We start from the raw sequence: 14,720 nt of genomic DNA on the forward strand, positions 1-14,720 counted from the left end.
TGTAAGATATTACCTTCATGCTGTGGAAATACAAACCGGAAGAACACAACCCCTTACATATATGGTCTATATATAATTTTTTGTCTATTTTCCTGGCAAGTGGTTTTTGACCAGAATAAGCTGCAATGTGGAGCAGACTTTAAAGCTTGACCTAAAACATAAAGTCAAACATAGTGAATCCTTATATGCCAAAAGCCCTCCACGCAAGTGTGCCAATACAAAAACCAAGCTTGATTTTATGTGTTGTTGCATTCATAAGTTAACGCAACGCAAGGAAAGGGCCACATGCTGGGAATTAGTTTGCCAAGTATTTGCATCCTTGTGTATGTTTCTGAAATGTTCAGTCAGCCACTGTTATAAATGCAGTTTTTAATGCAATTACATCAGAAGTGTAATTAAATTACAGAAAAATTAGGAGTAATCCCTTACTTTACTTTTACAAGAGAAAAGTAATTCAATTATAGTAATTAATTACTTAGTAAAATGCCTTACACTCAACTCTGTGACAACAACATAAAGCAACTAATTGTATTATAATTGTATAATATCATGATTAAGAATTAATATGTCTATGTGTTAAATATTTTTTGTTAAGATAATTAAGATAAAATACTTAAGTATATTCAAGATGTTACTTTATGGTTGCATCACTTGACATTTTTTGAGTAATTCAATCAATATTGGGATTGAGATTCAGTATTTACTTTTCTAAGACCTTGCCACTTGTTATTTTAAATCGATATTTAAAAGGTTTCTGCTTGTCATATTCTCAAGAAGACGTCTTTGCTTTGTTTCTGTGAATGTTTGCAGGCTCATACCCATCCTGCCCTCGGCCCCGGGACTGCCCTCTCACAGGTCCAGCCGGCCCTACTGCAGGAGGTGAGACGCTCGAACACACACACATTTACCACTGCCTGTCCACAAGAGGGACTCAACTTCACTGTGTTCTGCAGATTCCACACACTAAACCTGGCATGAACCCCATTGATCTGGACAGCAACCTCCTGTACTCTAGAAAAAAATACTAAAAGTAGATTTATAGGTTTATTTCAAGTTTAAAAATGAAGACACTTAGACTATTTTTCCTCAAGAAGTATTAAAATAGAACATTTACAAGTATACTACTAGCACATTTATATTAGTATGCACACTATATGAAGCATTCTAGCTAAATATACTTTATTTAATGTATCCTTGAAGGGTACCTTTTTTTTTTTTTTACTAGGGGTATATTTTGTATATTTTGTATTGAATGAAACGACATATTTAAGTGCAGTGTACGTCTCCCAATATTTGCCATGCCAGTGTAAAATAAGATTAAAATCAAGCAATGAAATACTGGCCACATGGCCACATTACTGATGAAGTCTTAATAAGTTGATCAATGAGAACTCTGGCTGTTTATTTGTCTCAGCCTGAAACCTTTTTGTCCAAAAAATGTTTAATGTGCAGGCAGAAAGATCAAGAGCCCAGTCAGTATTCTACATCAATGGCACCCAAGAACCCTCACAGCCAGGGTTTGCCAGACCTTTCTCAGACCCGCTTCCGGCCCACCCCGACTTTTTTTTTTAAGAATGGTTCACTAAAAGATTTTTTGTGTGACTTAAAATGTTTCTTTTATGGCATTGCTGTGAAAACCCCTTTTCAGAATCTTTATCTTTAAAGCCTTGTTCATACTGTCAGTCCAAATCAGTTTTTTTGTGAATATCTGATTGGAATTATCATTTTTAGCAAGTGTGAATGACAAAAAAAAATCTAATGAAATATGATTTTTACAAATCCGTTTCAAGCTACATTCATTTCAGTCATGACAACTCTCGAAATAGTTTTAGCATCTTGATGAACATGGAAATGTTCGTGTATTTGGTCTTGGCGGACTAGATCTGATATCCATGCTGCTACTGCAGAGCAAGTATGGACTTGCTACTGTTAATATATACACAGACACGTGAGCATGTAAGATATCCTGCTGTTGCTGCATAAAAAGACATACATAAATGATATAAGCTGATATAAGCAGGTGGAGGTGGAGGGGTTCAGAAGAACTACAGCAAACACTGAATCTGAATATTTGTATGTTGAGCAAGCAATCTCATTGGCTGCAGGATCAGCAGAGGCCAGTCAGCTTGTGCCATGCTGTAATGATATGATCACTTGAAGATTGCATGTAAAGGACCGATCAGACGGCGCCCTCTAGAGTTTCATGACTGAATTAGATTTATGTGGTTTGATATCCTATTCAAATCACATTTCTGTAAATCTATTTCAGCAGAGACGGCAGCGCGGAGTAAAGCCGCACATGTCAGCCTCCTACATTTCTGCCTTTGCTTCATTAAGCCCAAATTATACTTTATTTTTACTCTTAACCTAGAATCCATGCACAGTCCTTGTGGCGTGAGCAAATCAGATCTGAAATGTTGTGATACACAGTGCAGAGCAGTGAGGCTCTCCGAGACAAGATTACCCCCCATCTCTTCTCGAGAAGGCAAGATCACATGTCAAAATCACAGCAACATCTAGCCTTAACATACACTAGCTATAACATCGTTATTCGTTATTCGTAACATAGTTATTGATAAACTATGTACTTACTATAGATGTACATTTTATTCTGCAATGTTTTGTGACCTGTGTGATCTTAGCCCGTGGGACTACAGATGGAAATTAGCCTTTGGCTACAATCCGGCATGTTTACAAGCATGTATTCCATGTTTGTTCATTAACATGCACTGTCCCAATCAAATAAATAAATTAAATTAAATTAGTGGCCAGAGGGGATATTTACACTATATTTGCTTTTAATGACCCATTAAGTTTGATTAAACCATCAAAATATAAGGAATATGTTATATCGGGGTAAAGACAACACTACATGTGGTTAAGGTTTTGAACTGCCAAATTATTAGGCAAAAAGGCAAACTACATCTACAAAAATCTACAAACAAAAAGGATAACACTTTGTTTTGTAAACTTTAAAGTTTATTACTTTATACAAATCTACGCTTTCCTCACATCTCATTCTTTCCCCATCGCCATGGCCATTTATGCCAGCTTTCTAGATCTGGAACTGACATGAGAACAGTTGAGCACATGAATGATTGATTCTTGTGTTGGAAACTGTTCATTGATGGTAGAAGCTTCTGTTGTGTTCGGGACAATGTGCAGACTCAATACGGGGGCCCTGATCATGCTGCACCTCACGACTTGTTACGTAACACATCTTAACATGAACCCATCTGTACGCTTGGCCCACTTTATTCTCGTCTTGCAATGGAAGACTGTCTAGACTGTGGGGGAGAAGAAGAGCACCCCGGGATCAGACAGAAATATACAGAAGATTGCGGAAACTTTGATTTAGAGTAGTTGGTTGCGTTGCGTTGTAATTTTATTCAGAATTGAGGTGAAAGGGTAAAAGGAGGGCAATAGGGCTTGGGACTGGATTTGGATGGGGGAACGGGTTTTATGTTTCCTTGCTAAACTGCAGAGCTGCAATGAGAAACCATTGGGAAGTGACAACAGACCTGGAGGAAAATTAGCCTCAGATCTTTGCTCTTCATTGTGTCACTGAATCAAGGAAAGATGGTTGAAAGTCATCCGAAAGACACCTGCTTGGCAGATGAGCCATGTCATGCTTGACCGAGCAAAAGTTTGGCAGCTTGTCCATGTCACGCAGTAAAGAGATGATTTATGAGAAGATGAGTCCAGTTTTTAAGGTCAGAAGTCTGTTTCCCAACAAAGCAGAAGTCTTTTTCTTGAAGATTCATTGAGGAACAATCATATATAAACCTTTCTAAGACAGACCATTATACCGTTGTTTCTGATTCAATTACATGATTATCAGTAATAAGCATTTCATTTCCTCATAAAAGACGTTCTCACTGTCTTACACCTCAAGGACTGGTTTCACAAACAGGGCTTAGATTAAGCCAGGATTAGGCCTTAGTTAAATTAGAACTTTTAAGTAGCTTTTATAAACTCAGACACATTCGGAGATCGACTATTTTTGACTGTCAAAATGCCGGTGGACACAGCTACAGCGAGTTGTTCAAAATCTTTCTTTTTAGTAAACTCTGTGTACACAAACAATGTTCGAGTTCATGTGTAGAGCCCCTGGTGATACTTCGAGCAAAGTTTCATGTTGTGTCGAGCCTTCTTAGTGTTTTAAAAATAGCGATTTTTGATGCTATCATAGAAGTGCCCCAAGCAAGTCAATTCAAAAGGCAATTTGACCGAAAACGAAACTACGGTCAAACTTAAAAGTGGCATTTCCATTCTAATTATGCTTTTAAACGAAAGTTTGCCTTGGGTAGATTAACAAAAAGACCCTAGGTTGCATTTTGGCGAGAGTTACCCTTTAAGATATGCCAGTGCAAGTTGCTTTCAGTTAAAACAGCTCAAACATTCAGTTTAGTCTGCGAAATGAAAAGTCCAAAAATGAAAATTCTGTCATTAATTACTCACCCTTGTGTCGTTCCAAACGCGTAAGACTTTCTTTCATCTTCAGAACACAAATGAAGATCTTTTTAATAAAATCTGAGAGATTTCTGTTCCTCCATTGACAGCTACGCAACTACAACTTTGACACTTCAAAAAAATTCATAAAGATATCGCAAAACTGATCCATATGAATTGAGCGGCTTAGTCCAAATTTTCTGAAGAGACTCAATCGCTTTATATGATGACCAGATTTAATTTAGACTTTTATTCACATTTAAACACACATCAGCGAACAGATGTGCTGCGTATCCGTTCTGCACTATCCTCTTGTTCGTTAACATTGTCAGGGTCTGAATCGGGTTTGAAATGGTTTGAAATTGATGCCATCGTTAATATTTGCATCTGAGTAGAGCTCGCGGTTATGGAGGGGCGGGACAATTCCTGAACACACGCTAAGCTCTGTGAATCACAACACACACTGTTCCAGCTAACCAATCACATCACATTTCATATGTCGGAAGGAGGTGCTTCAGTGAAAAGGACACTTTCAACCAGACTGGGGAGAGAGGAGCTGTAATCATGTAAAATATGTGAAAAATAATGCGTTTTTGAACAATCAAGCAGGAAAACATATTCTAGTACACCCCAAAAACAAAATCAAGACTTCGTAAAAGGATATAATAGGACCCCTTTAAACACACGCACAGCAGTGAAGAACGAAGCTGTTTAAGTTGGCTGTAAATGAACACTGCACAAGCTATTTTAGTTACAAGGCTAACAGTGTTGAAGGGCTGGTAACACTGAGGTGCTGTTCTTGACCTTTGAACTTTAAATACCCTGTCTCTGCCCAAGTTGAGGCTCACAAGGTTATGTCCTGTGCTGTGTGTATATCTTATCCATGGCTGAACTAACGGAGATGTCAAATTAGTCAATGGTAAACAAAGTCAGACTGTTTTTTTCTGGGTGGCTCGCGAGTCCCAGCAGCAGCATGTGTGAAATGATCAGTGGTGTTTGTCAAGGCAAGTATCAAACCTCATTGGTTTTCACACGTCAAGTGAACATGCTTGAGCTTCCGTTTAGCACAACTGATGTGGGAGTTGCAACTTGTGAATAAAAGCCTAAAGTAAATCTTTTCAAGCATTTAAAGCGATAGTCTCTTCAGAAAATGTTTGACTAAATCACTCAATTCATATGGATTAGTTTTACAATCTCTTTATGAACTTTTTGAAGCGTCAAAGTGTTAGTTGCGTAGACTGTCAATGGAGGAGAAAGCTCTCAGACTTCATCAAAAAGATCTTAATTTGTAATTGGATGATGAATGAAAGTCTTACGGGTTTGGAACGACATGATGGTGAGTAAATGATGGCAGAATTTTTATTTTTGGGTGAACTGAATAAAAAAGATCGGCAAGGTTACAAAGCTCAAAGTCCACTCCAAAGGGGAGATATTTTATTTAACAGAATCCACTTTTCAAGAACTGCAACGAACTACTACGTTCAGACTACAACGCGATTTTTCCAGATCTTATGAAATCATAATGTTTCTAATTTAATAATCTCCGCCCACGGAATACGCAAAAAAAGTTGGCGAGGCCTGGCTAAGCTGTGTTAGAGAAGATGAAGACTCACTGTTTTTTCCACCCTGGTAAAAGTTTGTCTTAAGGCTGACGAACTTAGAGAGGTTAAAATGTATTTTTAACACTGTTCCTGAACATTATAACCTCAACGTTTGTCTGTGCGCTGAACATTTTACGGAGAAAAGCTTCCAGTAGAGAGTACAATGCAGGCTATACGCACAAAAGCTTCTCCTGAAAGACGTAGCCATTCCCATTTTGTCCAGACAATCTGTTGTTTATGGATCACAACTTGTATGTCTTGTTATTTGTATTTGTGTTTTCTATTAACAGTTCCAATTATACGTTTTATGTAGTTGCTATAATAGCTATGATGTAAACGAAGGGCAAAGCTTTGCCTCTGGTAGCCTGCTAACTAACATCAAATACATTTTAACTTGCATGGCCAAGAGGGGTCTCAAAGATGGCCGCCGAGTGAAATGTGAAATGAACATCTAAAGCCGCGTTTCCACCGCAGGAACTTTCCCCAGGAACTAGGAACTTTGGGCTGGTACTCGATGTGTTTACACCGCAGGAACCAGGGTCTAAATAAAGTTCCGGGTAAATATTTCCCCCTCCGATAGTCCCTGCTCATGAGGTAGTACTTTTTAAAAGTTCAGGAACTTTCAGGGGTGGGACTTGTGCGCTGCACAAGCTGATTGGTTGTGTTCACGCCGCATTTTGGTTGGATGACTCCACGCAGCATTTTATTTATAATATAAATCTATTGCGGTTCGTGTCGTGGCTTCATGCAGTAAGAGTTGTCTGTCTGCAAATATGAAATTTAATAAAAAAAACTGGTGGACTGGCGACGAGTTTCAGGCTTTATTAAGGGTATTTGTGGAAGAGGAAACTTTCTGTGCGTTCGTCCCAGCGTCACGATCAATGTCTGCAATAGCTGATAACATACAAATTTTATATCTAACGTTAGCATTACGAGCTTACTGAACACGCTTTATCAGTGCTCGTCTCTTTTCTGCCACAGCTTTTATTATTAAGTCATTATGTTTACACATTGTCATCTATTGCAAGGCACTCCAAACCATGTTACAAATGTACTATAACAGGATTGAAATAGCGCTTTGAGGTTAGTAACAAACAACTGTTTACAAGACTGTCACTATTTATGATTGATAGACGGGGTTCAAGCTTTTTTTAAGCGTATTTGTGAAAGAGGAAATTTTTGCACGTTCGTCCCAGGCATCTCACAATAACTGATAACATACGTTGTCTAATTTTATACGCATACGAGCTTTCTGAACACGCTTTAGTATCAGTGCTCGTCTATTTTGTTTTGTTAATTACCTCGTTAGTAAACCAATACATAACTGCAGTTTGAATCTCCTCCATACTTATTATAAATGTGGCGCTCAAAACTGATTACTGTCCGTCGCAGACTAGGAGGAGCAGTTGCGCGCAGTTTACCTTCCCGGTACTTTAGACCGCGGTGTAAACGCAGAAAGCAACCGGTCTGGGGCAAAACAAGTTCCTGGGACAAATTGTTCCGGGTAATTTCGGTGGAAACGCGGCTAAAGTCCCTTTAACACAAGTCATTTCACTCGGGCGGCCATCTTTGAGACCCATCTTGGGCATGCAAGTTCATCTCCTAGCTTTTTGAATGGGGAAACATCAATTTCTCCAAAACTGTTCGCCAAGCTTACGATTAAATTTCATACCTTAAATTACCTACGAAACCTGACAACAACTGTCTCATAAATTTTATTTCTAAATGCTCGAATCATGACAGAAAACACATTTTTTTCAGGCTGGATCAAGCTAATGCACATGCACAGTGGAAGCGCATCTGATTGTTTCTATTGGAACCGGAGCTTCTAACAGCAGCTGCAGTGACACGATAACTTTACCAATCTCCGATTGGCTCTTATTTAGAAGGCGGGACTTATTCGCCATATTGAGCATTGCACTTTCTCCCATTCAAAACAATACGAGTGACGCGTCTTTTGTTATTCTAGTGTTATTCTAAATCTTTGCTAACGTTACAGTATTGATGTAGTGTTTACTTTAGCTTTTGTAAGCTCTTGCTTTTGTAAGACCGTTCACCACCCCTTAAGCAGGGGACACACTTAACAACTGTAAGGTCGATTATGAATGTAATATGATACTTACGACTGATAATGCCCAAACATGACGAGTCGGAGACAACTAGTCTAGACAAAATCTGCTCCAGTCGTTGGAAACAGTCTGTAAGTGTGTTATCCATGATTTTGTGATCGATTACTTTTTGTATCACCATAGTTTTCCAACATATATGATTAAATGGTGGATAACATCATATCTATAAGAAAAAAAACAAAACAATAAAATATACCACTCTGAAACACCCTGTGAAATCCGTACTCGTGAAAGTCCTTGCTTGAAATCCGTTCTGCATGATCTTCTTGTTCGTTAACACTGTCAGGGTTAATATTTGTTAATATTTACATCTGAGCAGAGCTCGCGATTATGAAGGGGCGTGACCACTGATCTATATAGAATGACTGGATAGCTCATGACGTCATAAACAGTGAAGCCACCGCGCTGCCATATTGGTATTCCCTAGTGAGCTCACGCGTTCTATTGAATCAATAGGAAATTTTATGATTTGACTGAGAAAACATTGCCTAACTGTCAGGACAGAAGAATGCAAACAGGTAAAGTTTGTAAACAGGATTTATTGGACACAAGATATAAATCAGCAGATGAGCAGGTGAGTGGTTGAAGATTAGAGTAGAGATCTGTTGGCTTGGTTGATTGAGTCTCTTATCTGGTTTGGTTGTAGATGATGAAGATCAGGACGGAAGACGGACTTGATCAGAGCTTCGTTTGAAGAATGGCATCAAAGAGGTAAGTGTATTCGTAGGAAGAGTCAGGTAAGTCTTACGGTGTGGAATGACGAGACCAGACAATGAAGTGCTGAAGGTGTGGTGACTATATGGTGCTGGTGAATGTGATTAGCGGTGCTGAGTGCAGACAGGTGGTGGTGACAGGTGATGCCGATTAGTATTCAGGAGACAGGGAACGAGTGGGCAGAGTGTAGAGGTCTGGTGCTGTTGATTTTGACTCCGTGACAGTTGATAACAGTTAATAATGTGCATAATAATGATGATGATGATGATGATACTATTAATTAAATAGTGAATGCTAAAGACCTATATTTTTGCGAATTGGTGAATATTCAGGTGAATATTGTTTCGTGGCCACGAATTAAAGGTAGGGTAGGTAATCCTGTTCAGAAACACTTTTTTTTATACTGGGTGAAATGGTCCTTCCATCCTGATAGTAGTCAATACATTATGTGTTTAGAAAAAGGAATGAAAAAAATCAGACCTCTGTAGCAGCTGCAGGACAGTAAAAACTCTGACCAATCACTGCCATTCGGTGCGAATGTAAAGAACCAATCAGATGCCTTCATGTCTCGTGCCCGAGCCCCACTGCGCGCGCTGCCCTGCGTGCACTCATCACATGTCACCGTTCCCGGAAATATTCAGCTCAAAGCACCTGCATATGCAGTCAGCGAAGGCAAACAAGGAAAAAACTACTTCCTCGGACCCTGCCCGCACTCTTGAACGACCTCCTCTGCTTCGCCCTCAACCCCGGACCTGTCCTCGAACCGACGATGCGGTACTTGTCTCCGGACTCGGAGTGTACGTTAGTCTTCATTAGAGTCAACAATGTTTTCATCATGGAAACTCTTACATGCAAAACACCGTATATGTTATGAATCTTACACGAAATTCACCTTCATCACAGTGTAACTGATGGTAATGGAAAAACGTGTATCAATGCAACCTGTTTTTAGTTTTGCCTTATAAATATAGCTCGTTACCGAATGAAACTTTACCATTATCGATATGCTAGCTTGATAGTGAGTACTAAAAGAAATCTTATTTGTTTATATTCATAGTGATAAAGTTAGGTATTTTATTACATGTGATTCTGACATGATGTCACTGTATGTACTGCGCTCCTTCCTCTCCACTCGTCTCAGGTAAATAAATGCGTCTTGTTCCAGCCTGAGCGTTTGGCGTCGCGCGTTCATGTGTTTTGGGGGCGTGGCTTTGGAAAGAGCTCAGAAGGGAGGGGGTGGAGTGAACGGAAATAATGAGCTGTGTTTATTGCAGATTAAAAGGTCTACAGTCACTCGATTTTTATATTTTCTTTTTCAGAGTACTTACATTTTAATTATGTATTGGTATATAAAGACAGTTTAAACAAATTTGGAATGTTTTTTTTTTAGAAAAAGGATTACCTACCCTACCTTTAATAATACCTCAGCACGTTTTACTAATTTGTTCCCTCGTTTTACTATTGTGGCCACGTTGTAATTCATTCAATCAAAATGAGGGAGGCAATTAGTTCAACATGTCCACGATTTATTAAAACGAGGGAACAAATAAGTTGTCATAACAACGAATTATTATATATAAAAAAAATTAAAAAAAACTTTTTTGCCTCAGTCAGTTGAAGGGATGGTACAATGTGTGCACATGATCAGGATGACATGGCACCAGCTCCGTCAGGAAAAACAATGGCAATGCAGATACTTTTCCTAACATTACAGTAGACTGGTTGTAAAACTGCAGTGCTTTATATAGATGGCCTGATGGCCTGAAGGTTTGCCCCCTGAGCTTTACAACCCATTCTCTACTCATGACAGGATCTTTTGGAAATCTACAAAGTTGTACACAAAATCCAGATACAGTTTTTATTTACACAACATTAAGCACATGGTTTGAGTTTTTGAACATCACTTGATTAGAGCTGTAACATTTCAAATGGAAGATAAACAGTTTTAGCAGTCAAATAAAACAATGAAAGATTTGTCACTGAAGAAATATTCCTTGAGTATGAGTGTATTTAAAATATAGCTCTTTCTGATTGTGTTTTAAAGATCAGTAGTTTGTTCAAGTATTTGATTAGTTAGCAAGCACATGTTCAGGAAATGCATAATACAAATTGTATGGGTTAATGTAGGCCTAAGTAACAGTAAACGGACTCTGCACAAAGCTCTTTTGAAGCTGCCAAATGGTGTCGCTATTGGACACTTATTTGTGATTATTGCTGCTCTGAGGTTTCTTATAGGCTACTGGTGACTGGTTTAAGGTGTTTTTTTTTTGAAGAAGAAGAATTACTCTTGCCTCGGAGAAAACAACACGGGAATAGCGACAATTGTGTATATGAATTACTCCTTACAGGGCTTGAATTACAATCTGTGGGCAGTTTTTCTACATCCTTTTGTGAACGTCGTTTTACAGTTGTATGCTGCACAGCGGGTCATCTTGAAAGTGCCGTCGGAGCTACCAATCTCTGTATAACGGCCGTTGGAGCCCTCTGCTGGTAGGGAATCGTAAGATGGCCGCTCGAACTCTTCCGGTGGCTTCACTGCCTGCTGGCAGTTTAGAACGTCACGAGCGATCCAGTCATTATATAGATCAGTGGGCGTGACATTTCCCGAACACACGCTAAGCTCTGCCAATCACAACACACTGTTCCAGCAAACCAATCAGAGCACATTTTGAATTTCGGAAGGAGGGACTTCAACGAAAACAACATGTTCAACCAGACTGGGGAGTGAGGTGCTGTAATAATGTAAAATATGTACATTATATATGTGCATAAGGCATTATATGCTGTAAATATGCTGTAGTCATTGTGGTGACTTTACTGCACAAAAGTACATTTAATTTATATATAGCATTTTTAAAGGTCAGTGTCTGACAGATGCCTTACACGTTTGCCGGTTTACGACTTCCAGTTGTACCTGAAGCAGTTGAGTGATCTTTAACCTTTCACCTCTGCCCTCCACTACCACAGCTTCCAGTATTTCAGTGAGAGATCAGCCCGTCTTCCATGGACTGCCTGTCGCAGGACGTCCCGCTCCAGTCCTCATTCCATGACACCACCACAGAGCGCAACAAAGACCTCAACCAATCAGAAGATGAGCCGGTGACATCACTGTAGAGCTCCTCCAATAGGAGCCGCTCCATTGTTTGAATGAAATGTTTACAGCAGGGCGAGACACAAGCTCTGTTTGTCTACAGAGTGTTCATCTGTAACGTCAATCTAAATAAGATTTAATAAACCTTTTTATGCATATGCGTCAAGTTATATCAAATACATAATATGTGATTAGTAACTCGCTTTCCCATTCTTAACCTTCTCGCAGTGTTGATCTGAATCACACCAGTGCTTTCAGTCAGTTAAAACCATTTTTTTTTCTTTTTTTTTTTTGCTGTAATATTCTGAGGTAAAAGGTACAAAAGTACACAGTGTCACAATACATTTATATACATACTGTGCCCTCCACTAATATAGGCACCCCTGGTAAATATGAGCAAAGGTGACTTATGAAAATAAGTTTTTGATCTTTCATTCAAACCTTTCATTGAAGTAAAATAATTGAAATTGGGGGGGAATCACATTATGAAATAAAGTTTTTTCTCCAAAACACGTTGGCCACTATTATTGGCACCCCTAGAAATTCTTATGAGTAAAATATCTCTGAAGTATATTCCCATTTATATTTACACTTTTTTTAGCACACCAGGGTGACTAGGAACATGACAATGTCCAGCTATGACTTCTTGTTCCACAGGAGTTTAAATATGAGGAAACACAAAGGCCAAATTCCCTTAATCATCAATCAGTCACAATGAGTAAAACCAAAGAATATAGTTCTGATGTGCAGCAAAAGATTGTTGAGCTTCACAGAATAGAAAGTGGCTGTAATAAAGTAGCTAAAGCATTAAAAATCCCCATTTTGACCATCAGGGCAATAATTAAGAAGTTCCAATCAACTAAAGATGTTACGAATCTGCCAGGAAGAGGACGTGTGTCTATATTGTCTAAACGCACGGTGAAGAGGAAAGATTGAGTGGCCAAAGACTCTCCAATGATCACAGATGGAGAATTGCAGAGATTAGTTGAGTCATCTTTAATGTGGGCCTATTTTTTTTGATGGAGGTCCTGGACATCTTGCTCAGATACATGGCATCATGGATTCTAGCAAATACCAACAGATAAAAAAATCAAAGCCTGACGGCCTCTGCTAGAAATCTTATAATGGGCCTTATAATTGTCTTCCATCAGGACAACGATCCAAAACAAAAATCAACATAAAAATGTGTCACTGAGCTTCTGCCATGGCCATCCCAGTCCCCTGACCTGATGAGTGGGCTGAACTGAAGAGAAGAGAAGAAGCACCAACATGGATCTGGGAATCTGAAGGATCTGGAGGGATTCTGTATGGAGGAATGGTCTCTGATCTCCAAACCTATCAGGCATTATAGGAGAAAACTCAGAGCTGTTATCTTGAGGAAAAGGAGGTTGAAACAATTGGTCCCAACGTGTTTTGAAGAAGAAAATGTATTTCATAATGTGATGTTCCCCCCCACTTTCAATTGTTTTACTTCAATGAAAGGTTAGAATTTTGTGATTTTTTTTAAAAATGAAAGATCAAAAGGAAAAACAATGCAGAATTATTTTCATAGGTCACCTTTGCTCATATTTACCAAGGTTTCCAATATTAGTTGAGGGCACAGTACATACAAAATTATATAGGCCTGCCTAATATACATACACTCACCTAAAGGATTATTATGAACACCATACTAATACTGTGTTTGACCCCCTTTCGCCTTCAGAACTGCCTTAATTCTACGTGGCATTGATTCAACAAGGTGCTGAAAGCATTCTTTAGAAATGTTGGCCCATATTGATAGGATAGCATCTTGCAGTTGATGGAGATTTGTGGGATGCACATCCAGGGCACGAAGCTCCCGTTCCACCACATCCCAAAGATGCTCTATTGGGTTGAGATCTGGTGACTGTGGGGGCCATTTTAGTACAGTGAACTCATTGTCATGTTCAAGAAACCAATTTGAAATGATTCGAGCTTTGTGACATGGTGCATTATCCTGCTGGAAGTAGCCATCAGAGGATGGGTACATGGTGGTCATAAAGGGATGGATGGACATGGTCAGAAACAATGCTCAGGTAGGCCGTGGCATTTAAACGATGCCCAATTGGCACTAAGGGGCCTAAAGTGTGCCAAGAAAACATCCCCCACACCATTACACCACCACCACCAGCCTGCACAGTGGTAACAAGGCATGATGGATCCATGTTCTCATTCTGTTTACGCCAAATTCTGACTCTACCATCTGAATGTCTCAACAGAAATCGAGACTCATCAGACCAGGCAACATTTTTCCAGTCTTCAACTGTCCAATTTTGGTGAGCTCGTGCAAATTGTAGCCTCTTTTTCCTATTTGTAGTGGAGATGAGTGGTACCCGGTGGGGTCTTCTGCTGTTGTAGCCCATCCGCCTCAAGGTTGTGCGTGTTGTGGCTTCACAAATGCTTTGCTGCATACCTCGGTTGTAACGAGTGGTTATTTCAGTCAAAGTTGCTCTTCTATCAGCTTGAATCAGTCGGCCCATTCTCCTCTGACCTCTAGCATCAACAAGGCATTTTCGCCCACAGGACTGCCGCATACTGGATGTTTTTCCCTTTTCACACCATTCTTTGTAAACCCTAGAAATGGTTGTGCGTGAAAATCCCAGTAACTGAGCAGATTGTGAAATACTCAGACCGGCCCGTCTGGCACCAACAACCATGCCACGCTCAAAATTGCTTAAATCACCTTTCTTTCCCATTCTGACATTCAGTTTG

Source organism: Rutilus rutilus (assembly GCF_951802725.1).
Source record: "Rutilus rutilus genome assembly, chromosome: 1".
Classification (NCBI taxonomy): Eukaryota; Metazoa; Chordata; class Actinopteri; order Cypriniformes; family Leuciscidae; genus Rutilus; species Rutilus rutilus.